The sequence below is a fragment of the Falco peregrinus genome, chromosome 13 (genome assembly GCF_023634155.1).
Source record: "Falco peregrinus isolate bFalPer1 chromosome 13, bFalPer1.pri, whole genome shotgun sequence".
Lineage (NCBI taxonomy): Eukaryota > Metazoa > Chordata > Aves > Falconiformes > Falconidae > Falco > Falco peregrinus.
This window is the reverse complement of record NC_073733.1, coordinates 320,233-334,423: the sequence shown is the minus strand read 5'-3', so window position 1 is coordinate 334,423 and position 14,191 is coordinate 320,233. Positions and strand designations below refer to the sequence as shown.

At 50.0% G+C, this 14,191-nt stretch overlaps 2 long non-coding RNA genes across 2 annotated transcripts; one reads left to right on the top strand and one right to left on the bottom strand.

Annotated features, from left to right (window-relative positions):
* Positions 1-1,208: 1,208 nt before the first annotated feature.
* Positions 1,209-5,886, top strand: LOC129785597 (uncharacterized). Its single transcript, XR_008749724.1, has 2 exons — positions 1,209-1,282; positions 4,089-5,886. It is a non-coding gene; the product is annotated as an uncharacterized LOC129785597 (long non-coding RNA).
* Positions 5,887-9,985: 4,099 nt separating this feature from the next.
* LOC129785596 (uncharacterized) lies at positions 9,986-12,956 on the bottom strand. The gene is made up of 2 exons (XR_008749723.1): positions 12,742-12,956; positions 9,986-12,215 (listed from the first exon to the last, which is right to left on the bottom strand). It is a non-coding gene; the product is annotated as an uncharacterized LOC129785596 (long non-coding RNA).
* Between the last annotated feature and the right edge of the window lie 1,235 nt (positions 12,957-14,191).

The following is a 14,191-nucleotide window of genomic DNA, read 5'->3' as shown; positions in this document are numbered from 1 at the left end:
TGTTTCACTGTTCACTGAAAGCCATTCCCACAGGTTACCGAGGAGCTGGACGTAAAGCCAAGGAATCGGGAGCAGGTACAGCCACAGGCAGACAGAGTATGGTTCTTAAGTAGCTTGCACAATGGCATATTTTACTATCTCCGCTGGGCTCTTGTGAGCGTCAGCAAAGGGATTCAGCAAAGCCTTCACATTCTCACTGTGTCCCTGCCGCTGAGACTTCAAGAGCCACTGTCCCCTGTTCTCTTTGCAGCTACAGTGCCACTGGGAGCAGTGGGTTTGGAGGGCAGGCTCCCAGGGAGGTGGGAAGAGGGGACAGCTTCCAGCCAGGGCTCCGCCGTGGGTGGGATGCGACAAGGGTGGGGAAGAGTGTGACAAGGGAATCGGGGAGGCAGAAGCCCTGCAAAGAGCCAGGTTTCTGCAGGTGGGTGGTTTGTTTTCATTCTAGCGCTTTGGCTGATCAAGGGTGGGACTCTGAGCTGAGAGGCTTGGCTAAAAGGCCAGAGCAGTGCACCTGCAGGAGCACATCACAAGACTGGCTCCCAGTGTGTTGGAAGGGCTTGGGGTATCGGCAACCTGACTGCTTTGCAGCTGACCGACTCCTTGGTGCGAGAAGTCAGTGGTGGCAAGATTCAAAACGGGCATGTCTGTAGGAGAAGGCCTCAACGGCAAGAGTCCAAGTACTGATAGCCTGATGAATAGAGACTCGTTAGAACTTGTAGGGCACAAGCCCTGGGATCAAAGGAGCAAGCTAACTGCAGACCCCTGAGCCGTTACAGTTGAGGAGGCAACCAGACGGACAGAGAAACAAGTAGCCAGATAAGGGAACGGATGGCGCCGATATGTCACTTTGTTAATCAAGAAAGCCGCGTAGAAAGAAACCCCCTAATTTTGGAATAGAAATTGTTGCTATGTCAAGGTAAACTAATAAGTTCCTATTGTTCTAACGGTGTGCCTTAAATATCAACCAATCAGTGTTTTTTACGCTTAAGATTTAACCAATCGGTGTGTAATATGTAGAAGGTAGAAACGTATATAATTGTAGAGAAAATCACTAATAAACCGACAACTTGCTTGCATCAAGCTGCGTCCCGTCTCTTCATTCGCCGCACATGTCGGTCTTTTCACTCCCTTTTTTTTGAGGCTTTGCAAATAAGAACAGAGTGCTATAGTGAGCTACTAAAGAAAGAAGACCTACATCTGTCTGTCTTCAGATGTTCTCAGTGAGCTGGGTGAGAAGAAAGCCTGTGGGACTGGAGGACTGCTGGATCACAATCACCACAAGGTAAACTGTGGGGTCTGTTTCCTTACAGAGCCTTTTTTTTTCTTTCTTTCTTTTTTCTATTTGTCCCTCCTTGCACCTTATTTGATGTTACTCTGTTGATGTGTTTTTGACTTGATCTAGTCGGTATGGTATGGAGTGTTGGCACAGCTGGGAAGGGGTTTTTGTGCTCAACTTGGACACAGGAGTTGCCAGGTCTAAAGAAGCAAACAACATTTGTTTATCCTTTGCTCTTCCTCTGAAAAACTACCCGGTTCCTGTGATGTGCGTAACTTTGTACTTAAGCAGAAACTTGCCTTTACAAGAGGCTGTGGCTGATGCTTCCTAGTTCCGCGGCTGCAGGCCCAGATTTTATTTATGGTCCTTTTGGCTGTATGTCACAGTGTGCCATATATGCAAAGTAACACAGCACTTTATTTGGTGAGCTTCCATTTTGCGTGAGCTTGTCTTCCCTTGCCCTTCTCAAACATTTTCAAATCACGGCTGAAAGGCTCTTAACGCGGAGACCCTTTGTAAGGTAAGGATTATACTAGAGCAGTGTTTTGCTTAAGGTTTTTGGGCAGGAAAGAAACACAACTCCTCCACCACCAAAAGCAGAGGTACCCTTACTAGCTGTCCCAAAGGCTGTTGTATATTGTAACCCTGATAGCTTACAAGCTGAGCCTAAAAAACAGCTTTCAGGGCAGTAAGGCATGAGTAAGGTGGAGAGAATCAAGCTGCCTCTCCAGTCTCATGTTCTAAATTTTGTGTAGGTGAGGAGAAGGACGTTTGCACCGAGGTTTTTGTGTTTTGCTGTGAGTACATCCACCGCACTGCTTAGTGTAACTGCACCATTGCTCGCCCTTTCTCTTTTGATTTGGTAACTCTGGCCTCGGTGCAGCAGTGGAAGCAAGCCGAGGACGGTACGGGGCTCAGCAGAGGAGACTGCAGGGCCTGCCCTGTCCCTGGGGAGCTTCTTGTGACAGGTGTGAATTTGGGAAGTCCTGTAGAAGGAGAAAGTCCTTCCGAGCGGCCTTGTCAGGCTTTGAAGCGCCTTAATGAAACCGGCCGTCTGGTGGTGGGAGACTGGAGGCGTCAGTAACAGGGCAACTTGCTTGTTGCTTTTTGCTTATTTACTTAGAAACCTCCTCTCTTGGGATTGACTCTCCATGCATTTCCACGGGCAGTTCAGTGCCTGCATTGCCATGTTAAAAAGGCATGAGGGAGACGGGTATGTGTGAAATACTTGATGCCAGGAAACTGACACGGTGTAAGAGGAGACTTTTGGATGATCTGAGATCCATGTAAAACACTGTGTTGCAAAGCACAGCTGCAGGTGTAGCTGGGAGAGTGTGTTTCCTTCTGTTCAGGTTTGTATGCCAAGGCTAATGCTTTGTAACGTACGCTACAAGACGGTGTTGCTTCATTCCAGCCTGCAGTGGAGGCTGCCGGCTGTTCCCACTGCCGCCTTGTGTCCTTGCACAAGACTGTTGCTGCTATCGCAGCCCATCCAAGAGGCCTCTGTTCTCCTGTGGAAGCCACTCTGTTTCCATCAGTTCCGTTTTCACTATGCAGATAAAGGAAGTTCCAAGGCAAGGGAGAAGAAACGTGCTCCTTACACTCCTCTTGTCTCTTCAGCCGGCATTTTTGCCACAGGTGCTTTCTGCAGTAACAGCGATAGCGATACAGTCCTTTGAGAGCTCATGCCTTCACAGCACATTTCAGGTGAATAGCCTGCTTAGTGAAATGGCCAGCTCTTCAGTATCAGCGTCCCAGGGAGCAGCTGGCTTTCCAGTCAGCCTGGGTGCAGGAAACCTCTAATAAATGTGACAGTTTTCTGTAACTTGGCTCTCGGCGAGTGTGAGATCCATGCTGCTCCCCCGTTTCTGAATGCCTGCCTAATTCTCTGTCAGGCTTTTTTTCCCTCCAGGGCTCCTTTGAACCTTTCTCGTATGCTGTTGCTTGGCACTGAGGCTGCTTGCGCTGGGGGCGTTCTTTGAAGTCAGCGTTCTCCGGTGGTGTCAGCACTATTCCTGTAGCCCCAAGCCTGACGAGCCACCCCTCTGTCCCACATTTGTCATCCAGGTCTGGCTTGCTCACCAGCCAGAGGGCCTCCTGCAGCCTTGCCTGCTGCTGCCGAGCCACAGTCTGTGTTGAGAGGGGTTTTGGATAGCCTGGGGTTGTTCTAGGCAAGAATCTGCCAGTGAGGTTTGTATGTAATGCTGTCTGGGGTTATTGTCACTTAGGGAAAGTTTTGGGAGCTGAAACAGGAGGAGGAGGAGGAGGAGGGTGGCTGTTACGGTCAGCATACTAGAAACGGCAAGAAGGGGTCATGGACTTGGAGACTAATAAGGATTTTTGCCACAAGCGCAGGTGGAAAAGTAAGAGGAAGACAATGACGGCAGGTTTCAGGAAGACTTTGGGCTGCGCTTATGTTAGGGAGGGGACCAAGTCCTCGTCAAGGTGCATCCACAGCAATATTCCTGTCAAACGAATGTGAGAAAGCGTTAGTGCCTGTATAGAGGGCAGTGGTGAGAGCTGCAGTAGTGGGGGGCCGTTCCTCTCTGTCCCTGAGGGCAAGTAATTCAAAGTGGAGCCGCTGCAGGAAAGCGCTGCGGTAGTAACTGGGGGCTCACAGTGTGCTTGGCTTTAGGCTGCGGCTGTAGCAGACTTGCCTTGTGCGCTTCTGCTTGTGCTTCACCAGATTTAGCCTGAAGATGCTGCAAGCGAATGCACGAGAAGCTCTGTAAGGATGGATGTGGGAGGTGGTGCTATCAGCAGTTCTTTTACCTCCTTGTTGAAGAGCTGGTGGTCTTTCTTGGTGTTGCAGTGTTTGAGATCATCCTTGCGTACCTGGAGAAGGCAGACTGGAAGGACGCCTTGTCAGTGTCTTGCCACAGCGGAAAGGGGCTGTTGCATTGGGAGAGGCCGATGATTCATCCAAGCATGCTCTGTCTGGAAAAGAAGATGAAGACGATGACTCGGACAGCAACTAGGCTTCACAATGAGACAACGGGAAAGATGGGACACGTAGTCCATGGGATGAAGTTGGGACGTGAAGTGGTTCCGCTCCAAAGACCATCTGCTGCCCTTGTGACACCGGATTGTCCCAATGCTCGATAGTTCCGTAGCTGGCCCAGAGCTGTTTCTGGACATGAAGGGCAAAGATAAATGCGTTTTTTTACCCTGAAGCTTCCGTATTAATAGCTTATTTTTATAAAAAATAAACCAATGGCAAATGTAGAATTTATTTTGTTTCCCAAGGAAGCGATTGCATTCCTGGTTTTTTTTTTTTTTAATTCTTTTAAATGTGACTTTTTCTACATACCAAGTTGGGCACGTTACCCAAGAGCATTAGTAGATGCTATTTGAATGGATGCCGCCTTCTCTGTTTCTGCCCTAAGTTTTCTTGAAAGCGGTGAATGGTGACCTCACAACCTGTTCCGCTAGTGCCGTTGCAAAGTGTGCATGAACACTCGGCACAAACAAGCAGAAATTCTAATTTTCCTGAGCTCCTCAACAGACAATCACCAGCAACCAAGCTGCCTTCATCAGCTGAGCCACGCTGACTTGTATACCATGTGTAGTTAGCTGGGGTCGGTAGATGAGCTACGAGCGTGGGGTTACGCCAATGCTTTAGACTTCAGCTTGAGCAGGGTGGATGTCTGCGCAAGCGCAAATCACGTGCCTTGGTTGGCACATGGTGCGCATGGAGTTGAGGCGTCACGATCGCTTTTGGTTACTTCTCGGTCCTCTTAGCAAAATTGATCACGGAGCCTCAGAACAGTACCAGGAGGCAGGAGCTCTCTCTTTCAGGTCACTTACCGAGTTTCAGTAGGCCTGATTTATGACATGATCCTGCGTGCATTGTTTTCTCTGTCAAATATTTTTCCTTTACAAAAAGAGGCATAGTCTCAGTCTTGGCTGGATGTTCTGGTTCCACTCGTTTCTAACTGACTGAAGTGCTCCTGCAAAGGACAGAAACAGAGACCGTGGAAGCGCGGCTTCGCTTCAGGCTTGTGAGCCTGCCCCATCCCTTTCTCCTGTAGGGACTAGCCAGGTAACTGCGGCTTCTGAGCAAGTACAGCTTCTGCGCGGGTCAGCTGAAGAGCGTAAGAAGACATCATCGTAACTGTTGTTCTGAGCTGAGCTGGAATCAGGGGGCTGACCCAGGCATGGCTTGGCTTGTATCCATTTTCATTCCTCCCTCTGTTGTTACGGCTTTCAAACGGAGACTAGAAGTGGGATCCCCACAGGCCTGTAAAGGGTTGGCAACCAACAGGTTGTGGCTTTCTACAGTCGGTGCGTTTCCGTCTGTTCTTTTTGAATAGCCATAGAAAAGCCTGTTCTGTTAGAAGGGTGCCTAGTGGCTTGAGTAATGTGGGCTTTTTTGTTAGGCTTTATAGAAATGTGATTGCTTTTGTTCCAGAAACGAGAACAGCTTTTTCATGAGAGCATTGCTGCTCTTATTTCTGTAACAAGAAGTGCATCGTGAGTGTGCCTGCCATCTATTACGCTGATTCTCTGATGTAAACGTGTCAAGCAATGCAATTACAAGGAGTTACATCGTTACAGCTGAGGTTCTGCGCGTTAATGCACATAGCACCTATTAAACCTGATCTAAGGCTCTTCAGCCTCTCTAAGGTTTCCTTAAGATGGTTTCGTACACGTGCCTCATCTCCTCAGGCTTGAGAGTGCACGAGCAGGTGGCATAGACAAACTGGGGACTTTGGAGACTTTCTGAGTGGGTCCGAAAGCCTCTTACGGCATTACGCAGCCTGTCCTGCATCGTTGCCAGTGAAATTAGGCAAACGCACCCGCGCTGTGCACATGCACGTGTTTTCAGATCAAGCTGTTGCAAATCTGAAGCTTACCTGCCTGTGGAGAAAGAGAAGGAAGAGGTGCTCTGCATTATTCTGCTCTTAGCACCGGGAGCCTTCCAGCTCGGCAGCATCACAGCAGCTTGGGGACCGGCTGTGCGGCCTCTTTGTACACATTGCTTGTCTCAGTCGCCCGCTCTTCCTGTCCTCTCGCTGGCGCCTTAGCCAGGAGTTGGGGCATTGCTGCTGTTTCCCTTTGCTCTCTCTTTGTGCTAAGCTCGTCAGGTGATACTAGGCTGAAGTTCATGCCTGTGGTCATGAGTCGTCTCTCCCGGATGCTGTCCTCGGGATGTGTTAACTGGCGAGATAGAACAGCAAGCGAGAGTAGACTGGGGTTTCGATGGGCTCAGCCCTCTGGCTGCTGCTGCCGTTCTCAGCCTTTCAGCATCCTACAGTTCTGCAGCCACCTAGAAGAGGCTGTTCTTGGCGGGCCTGGACTCACACTGATGTGCGCACTGACCCTTTTCTAAATGCTTTAGGTGCCTGGCTGTTCATCGGTGTATTCACCAGCCATAGACACGATCCTAAGAGAGTAAAGTGGTGATTTGCTCTCAGGCAGCCGGCTGCAGCTATGTGAAGTGGCGTGTTCAAGAAGCCCCGAAGGGCCCATTCTTGCAGTGAGTCCAGTGTGAAGTTACTGTTGAAAACAGCCAAATTAGTTGCAGCACATGAAAATTGCCCCAGCGTCAGGTCAAATGCGAGATGTTGAAACCTTTGGCTTTGGACGTTTGTGAGAGGTTCTGAAAGAACAGCTTGTTTAAGCAAGTGTGCTTGTGTGATTTGTGACCCCTCCAGCGCTTGCCATGATGCTGCAACTCCTCCTGAGAGAGCAGGGAGGCAGTCCTCCTGTCTCACCAGCGTCTTTTTGCAGCATGAAAGCGGAGGCTGGTAGGCTGGCCATGGACCGACATGCCTGGGAAAAAGCATGCTGAGCGGTCTTGGCCTTGTGCTGTATTTTGCTTGGGTCCTGATATACGTGCTGTCACGTACTTCACATGCTGTGTCCTGTGTCTTTGTTTAATGCCCGAGTGTCTGTGGCCGCCTCTGTGAAGAAGGTCGTGGACTCCCCAAGTAGTACGTCCTACCTCTGCAGCAATGGGCAGCTGGTTGAGAAGTCAGGGGGCCAGATATGTGTATCGGGGGACATTTGAGTGATTCAGTATTTTTAATCTCATTTTACTTTGTTGCAGGGAACACCTGTTACATATTTTTTCTTGTCTTCTCATGTAGAAGGAGAGTGGGTGTGGGTTGGGGAAGTCGGTTACCCTGGTGTAAATTGTAGAATCCAGGTGTGCGACACGACTGACTTCCTTGGGAGGACACTGTTAGTGCATTTCTTCTGGCTTCCTGTCGTTCTCAGATAGAATTGAAGTGTTCCTTTACTTAACTACAGCGAGTAAGTTACAGAGCTGGTAATAGTCAGTGTTATTCTAATGCATTTTATTCTGCTTCTTGACTGCTTCATGACATTGTTTGGAACGGCTGCACAGGTAGCTGAGTTTAGCGCTCTGTGTTTGTTTTTGTTTTTCAGGAGGCTCTGAAAACTTGGCCATATTCAGTCATCACGATCCAGTGCATAACTCCTGCTTACTTCTGCGTTCGCTGTGCACTCCAAAGAGTTTACGTATTTCTCGAGTGGGCCAGCTCTGCAGTGATAAGATTACGTCTCGGGAGAAGGATAGAAAGAAGTACTTGCAGAAGAAGCTTAGTTTGCAAGCTGAGGGCTTCACGAAGCATTGAGCAATAGTCGACATGGATGTGTGACTGTTGCAGTCAGTGTACTACCCGAACCTTCTCAGTAACAGCAGACACATCCTAAAGACCAGAGACTCCCAGCTTTTGGGGGTAGGGACAAGCAATAGTTCAGAAGCTGGGACGTCTAATTTTATCAGAGGACACAGAAACGCCGCTGCCTCACAGAGCAGTCTTGAGAGTTACTCCGCCGCTGCTGCACCCTGACGTGATTGTAAGAATCTGCTTCAGCTTCTCCTGCTAGTGAATCCAGGCCTCTAATAAGGCAGGCAGGTGGGATCAAGGATAACATAACACAAACAGCTTTAATGCTTATCTTGAGTCACACGTTGAACATAACCTTGTTCTTTCTTTATTACTAGGATGGGCTTGAGAGAGCTTTGTTGTCAGGCATCTAGCAAATACAGTCACGGGTGCTTTGGAAAGGGAAATGGGTGAGAAGGTGCAATTGATTGTAACTATCCTTGCAAACTATTGCCCTTCTGGCTCTTACCACGTTTGTTCCATGACCTGTCAGCTTCAAACTTCATGGAGGGAATGCAACCGTGCTGTTGAAAGACCACATTAATATGGTTGCTTTAGTTTTCGTTCTGTTCAGTAGTGATCCTGTGAGGCCTCTGCGATGTAATTAAGTTTTTCAGGCTCAGCTACTGCAGCATGGTGCTGAGGGACAGCTGGTAGGAAACACTCAGGACAGAGATTTGAATGGGTTTAAGACAGTCATGAGTACAGCCCAAAAGCATTCGGTCAAGTTCAAGTGTGGCCCATTCAACAAGTCATTACCACAGCCCTGTCAGTGTGTGGTCACTTAACCCTGCTGTCTGGTTTCCAGATGACTTTGTAGTGTTTACACCTAAGACACCAGGGAAGTTGCAAAGCACTGCCAGCTCGTCTCCTGCTAGAAGCTCCGTCCCCATTTACTGCAGACGGCAGACTCCTACTCTCGTGCAGCTGTATAGAAATTACCTCTCTCGGAAAATGTTCCCCATTTACATGGCTTTGTGCGAATGAGTTTCTGCCTCTGTGGTCTGAGTTGGCAGGCAGACCTGAGTAATGCCCACTCTGTGTGACTGGCCTTTGGCCAGCCATTCATAAAAACTCTGTTTCCTGAATGTGTGGCCACACGTTCCTTCACCCTTACCAGCCTGCTCTGCTGGGGGCTCTAGCACAGCTGGGCACGTGCAGCAGTGAGTGAGCAGCACGAGAAAGCCGAGCTGAGGTTGGCCACTCGGTCTTGGCATACTCCTCTCCTGCAGCGGGAGATGGGAATGGAGGTGGTAGTTGTGACTATAGTAGGCATGATTTGAAGGCAGGGGCCCTTGGAAAGAGAACACTGAGCTCTGCGCTGAGCTAAGCTCCTCTTTCTTTAACGCTGTGCGGCCAGGGTTTCTCTCCTTCCCCGCAAACGGCCAGATGCCTTGAGTGAGCTTGTCTGCACCGAATCATCTGAGTCTGGAAAACAGATGGGAGTAGGGTTGACTTGTCACCTTGCCTTGTTTTTGTGAGATTTAATTGGCAGAGGTATCTTTTAGACGGGTAAACCCCAATTCTTCCGCTTTCACAGTCCACTCACAGGGCCTGAAAAAGGGCCAAACGCGTTTCTGTCCTTGTTGGCTGTATTTCAACGGCTCGAGGTTTGCACGGTGCATTGGAAGGCTGGTTTTGGTCTCATCCTGTCTTGTCCGTGTCTCACCCCACCGCATTGGATGCTACAGTGTGTGCTGCTTCTCTGCCAGTCGTGAGAGCTGTGAAAGCAAATTCCAGCTTGCTGTGAGGCAGACGACTGCAGTCATTGTGCAGGCCACATGTGGCAAGTCCAGGGTCTTTCTTTTTCTTGGTTTTTTCTTTTCTTCCCCAGTGCCTAGGGCTTGGTGTGCATCTCTGCAGACAGTGTGTGCGTGCCCCTCTTCCTACCCCAGTATGTCTGTGACTGCAGAGCCAAGCCTACACACAAGAGCTCTTTGTGCAGGCCTGGCTGAGTCACGCAAACAGATGACCCTGATGCCAAAAGGCGTTGCCTCTGTCCCTTTTTTCATTTAGCTCACGTCTCATGTACCTATGCAGCATGGTTGGGTTGAATGACTTGAGGACAAAATACAATGAACATCAAATTGTTTTATTAGGAAGTCTGAACGCCTGTCTTTATAATCTAAGTGCTCAGATCACATATTTCTGTATGTGAAGGTGGCTGGGAGATGCTGCAGCGGCTGTGAATAGGGGAGGCCTCTGCTGGAAAAGGGATATCCGTGGTTTGGGGGCAGCCGTGGTACAGGTGAGATTTCTGGTAGAGCGTGAGGGCAGGACGGCCTCTTGTTTCCACCACACTTTCTCAGCTGTAGCTCTTCCCTGGGAAGAGCGTGTCTGCTTGTGCTGGACCTCTCTTTCTCAGCGTTGCAAACAAAAGATGTTCTTTCTCCCTTTCTGGAAGACATTTTGGAAAAGCAAGCTGTATATTACCAGGCTAGGCTTAGGATGATGTTAGACTCGTTTGGCTTTGTTCGGTACGCAGCTGAGAGTATAGAAGCACATCTGCTCTTTGGCAAAGAAGCCTCACTGGGCACCACTGTGGAAAAGCAGAGGTGCTTGCTTTGGAGGTTTCCTCTTCCTCCTTCTAGTTCTTAGGTAAGATTACTCTTCACCCTCTCCTCCAGCTGAGTTCCAAGCAATAGTAAATGCTGGCAGCGTCAGAGCTGGCATGAGTGGCTTTGTTAAAATGATCACGTACGCTGGGACTGGCTTGTGTTGCCTCTGTGTGCTTCAGAAGGGGCACAAAGAGGTGACAGTGGCGTTCCTTGGCAGCGCCACTATTTTTGGCTTGCCCTGACTGGGTAGAGGGTGCAAGAGTGGGCTTTGGTAGCTGGAACGGTCTGAGAAAGCCTGACGTAGCCTGCAGAGAGCGAGGGCGAGATGTTAGATGAGGGCGAATGCCATAGTTTGCTGGCAGAGGGGGTTGCAGCTTGCGTGTAACTTACAGGAGCAGATCTCAGAATGTCACAGGCTCACAGAACGGCTGGGGTTGGAAGGGACCTGTGCAGGCCATGTCGTGCAACCCCCTGCTAAAGCCGGTTTGCCTAGAGCGGGTTGCACAGGGTCGCGTCCAGGTGGGGTTTGAGTATCTCCAGGGAAGGAAGACTGCACAGCCTCTCTGGGCAGCCTGTGCCAGGGCTCCGACACCCTCCAAGTGAAGACGTTTTCCCTCACACTCGGATGGAATTTCCTGTGTTTCAGTTGGCGCCCGTCGCCCCTTGTCCTGACGCTGGGCACCACTGAAAAGAGCCTGGCCCCATCCTCTTGACACTTGCCCTTAAGATATTTATATGCACTGAGGAGATGCCCTCTCACTCTTCCCCAGGCTACACAGGTGCATCTCTGTCAGCCTGTCCTCATAAGGGAGATGGTCCAGTCCCCTGTGGTCTTTGTAGGTATAAACTGTGCACCGCAATGTAAAAGGAGGTTGCTCTCCAAGGGGTTTCCAGTGCTGCTAAAACTTGGTACTTGTATCAAACTTGTATCAAATCGCCTGGCGTGGCTTGTACTTAGGAGCATTTTTGCCGAAGGCTGGCCGTGATCAACTTCAATCACAAAGTTACCTTTTCCATAGCAGGAGAACCCAAAAATTTCTGGTTGTGGGGTTTAGCTTATCCATCATTGTGGCAACCTCCCTGCAGGTTTTACGTGGCCGGAGTCATTTCCCCGTCTAGGCTTCTCCGATGTGGGGGGAGAGGCTTCAGCAGTCGGGCTGTTGATGTTCTCTGCTGCACCTTCCTCAGATTTCAGCACGTCTTTCTCAGTCAGTTCTCAATCCACCAGACTGAACACAAAGTCTTTCTCTGAAACGTGAAGGTAGCAGAAATTTTGTTCAAATTCCCACTTGCTGCTGATCTGGATGTTTGGGGGTGAATTCAGGAGTTCCCTTACCACGTTTTCAAAGGGCTTAAAGACACGAGAGAGACATTTTGTTTGCTTTCTGCCCGCCCCCAGCCGCCCAGAGCCCCAGTGGGAGAGCGCGTGTTTCCGCCCCGCACCAAACCGGAGAGCGCTGAGGTGTAAGTGACTGCTTTCTGTCTGCTGTCACCTGACTGCTCAGCGCAGCCACAGCTGGGCCCAGCGCACTTTGCTGGACCTGATACCTTCCACCTCGGCAACGCCGCTCAGCTCAGGTCGATTAGAATTTCAGGGTTTGATGGGAACGTACAAGAGCGCGTGCTTCTCAGAAAGGGATGCAGGTGCGTATCTTTGTTACCTTGTTTACTTGCCCTTCCAAACCATTCTTGGATCTTGGTAAGGGAGTCTGTCTCCAAAAGTTGGCTGATTTTTTCCAGCACCTAGAAGACGTACAGAATAGTGACCATGAAAGAAGAGAAGCTGATTCGTGACAGTTTTTGCATGTGTTTCCGTTTAGCTCTAGCTGTGTGAGTGTGCGGCTTTACGGCTGTGCAAATTGCCTAGCCCAAGGTGTCCCATCAGGTTTGCCACAGTGTGAGCTAAGGACGCCAGCCTGCAAAAGGTGATATTGCATGAGCGCCGTGTAAGCGGCACTTCAGAGACACCGCAAGGAAACGCTAAGAGTGTTTACTACGAAGAAAGCCCCTTGCATGTGTCATGCCAGATTTACAGGCTGCCTTTTAGAGAACAAGTTTCAGCTGTGTCGTTCCACCAGTGATTGCCCATAGCAACTTCCAGGTAGGGGAGAGCAACTGAGGAGTAAATGCTAAATACAAAAGCCAGTAGTCTCCCCACGGGGGTGGTGGCGGTGGGAAAAGTGGCCAGTGAAGTCCCACACCATCCTCAAGAGAACTAAGAACGCATACCGTGGTAGGAATCCATGTACTGTAGCCCTCGTGTCTTTACCTTTTTTTCCTGATCTGTGTCGCTGAGGTCAGAACTCCCCTGGACGCGAGCACTGTAGCGCGAGCTGACGGATGGGGAGGAACGCTGAGGGAGAGGCGTGTCCTGGAGTTCCAGTCTGTGTGCAGGCTGTGCAGAGGCTTGGAACCGTTTCTGCAGAAGCTTTTCCAAAAGAGAAAGCAACGTGTAAAGGAGTGGCTTGACTCCATTTCTGCAGCGCTTAAAGCAGTGCGAAACGTAGGGCTAACACTAGTCCCCAGCAAGGGTGTGCAGCAGAAACACATCTGAAACTGTCGCTCGCTTGGACAGGAACACCTGTAGGTTAGCTGCATTAGGTTAATTGTTACAGCTGCTACTACACAGTCGCCGAGAATCGCAGTACATATCTACGGCAAATGCGTAACGCTGGAGGAGAATGAGAGTGCTGCCGGGTAACTGCTGGTGGAAGTCAGGTGAGGAAACCATTAAGCCTGCAGCTTGAGGCTAAAGAGTTACGGCAGCAGGAATCTTGTACTGGAATTTATGAGCACAGCTGCAAAGCTGGGTCTGAACCTCAGTGTGCTGCTTCTAGAGAACGGTGTCAGCCCAAGTAAAACTGCTGGCAGTAAGTAATCTAAAGAAGCTTTGTGTGTGAGGGGAGGAGGCTTCTCCTGGGCTTGCTTGTTGTATAGTGTGATGTTTTCTCCCCGGCGCTACCAAAGCACAGTGGCGTTACAGATCTGAACACAATACAGTTATGGTTTAGCTGTCGTACTGCTTGACACCGTCTCCCTTCCAAGCTCTATGTTCTACATGTGGGATGCTCACATCCCTCTTTTTGGTTCTGCGCGGTCCTCCTTAGCAATCGGAGACCGTCAATTCAGGTTACATTGTTGAGAAGTGAGGGAGAGTGTGCCGCAGCAAAGAGCCATGTCTTCCCCCCCCCTACCCACCCCATCCCCCCACCCCCCTTACCTTTTCAGGCACAGCAGAGTTCTTCCCAAGCCTTTGGGGAACATCGGCACGTCCTTCTGAGTGTCCTTTTGGCAGGCTGCTGCTTACAGCACAGACCAGAGTGTTGTTTAATCCTGTGCAAGAAACCAGAAGATACAGGTTTTTCCTACAGTAAACACGCACAGTCAACTTGGCAGGTGATCTCCAAGGAGAGTCTGTGCTGGAAGGATGGAAAAGGGAGGTATCGGACCTGAAGTTTGTAGGCCCTGATACAGGGCTGATGGAACGGTGTGTAAACCCTGGGTAAACCTGTCATACTTGGGTAGGTGGCAGAGGGCCGTAAGCAGTCTGTTAGGGAGGACGGTGTGACCAGCCGCTACCTCAACAGTAATGATGCTCCAGGTACGACCCGGAGAGTGGGCAGGTGGGGTGAAGCCCACTCCCTCAGCGGTGCCAATCAGGAGAAAAGTGTCACTTGTCCGTGTGTCTTCAGAACAGGCTTGTGGTTTTCAATGAGAGC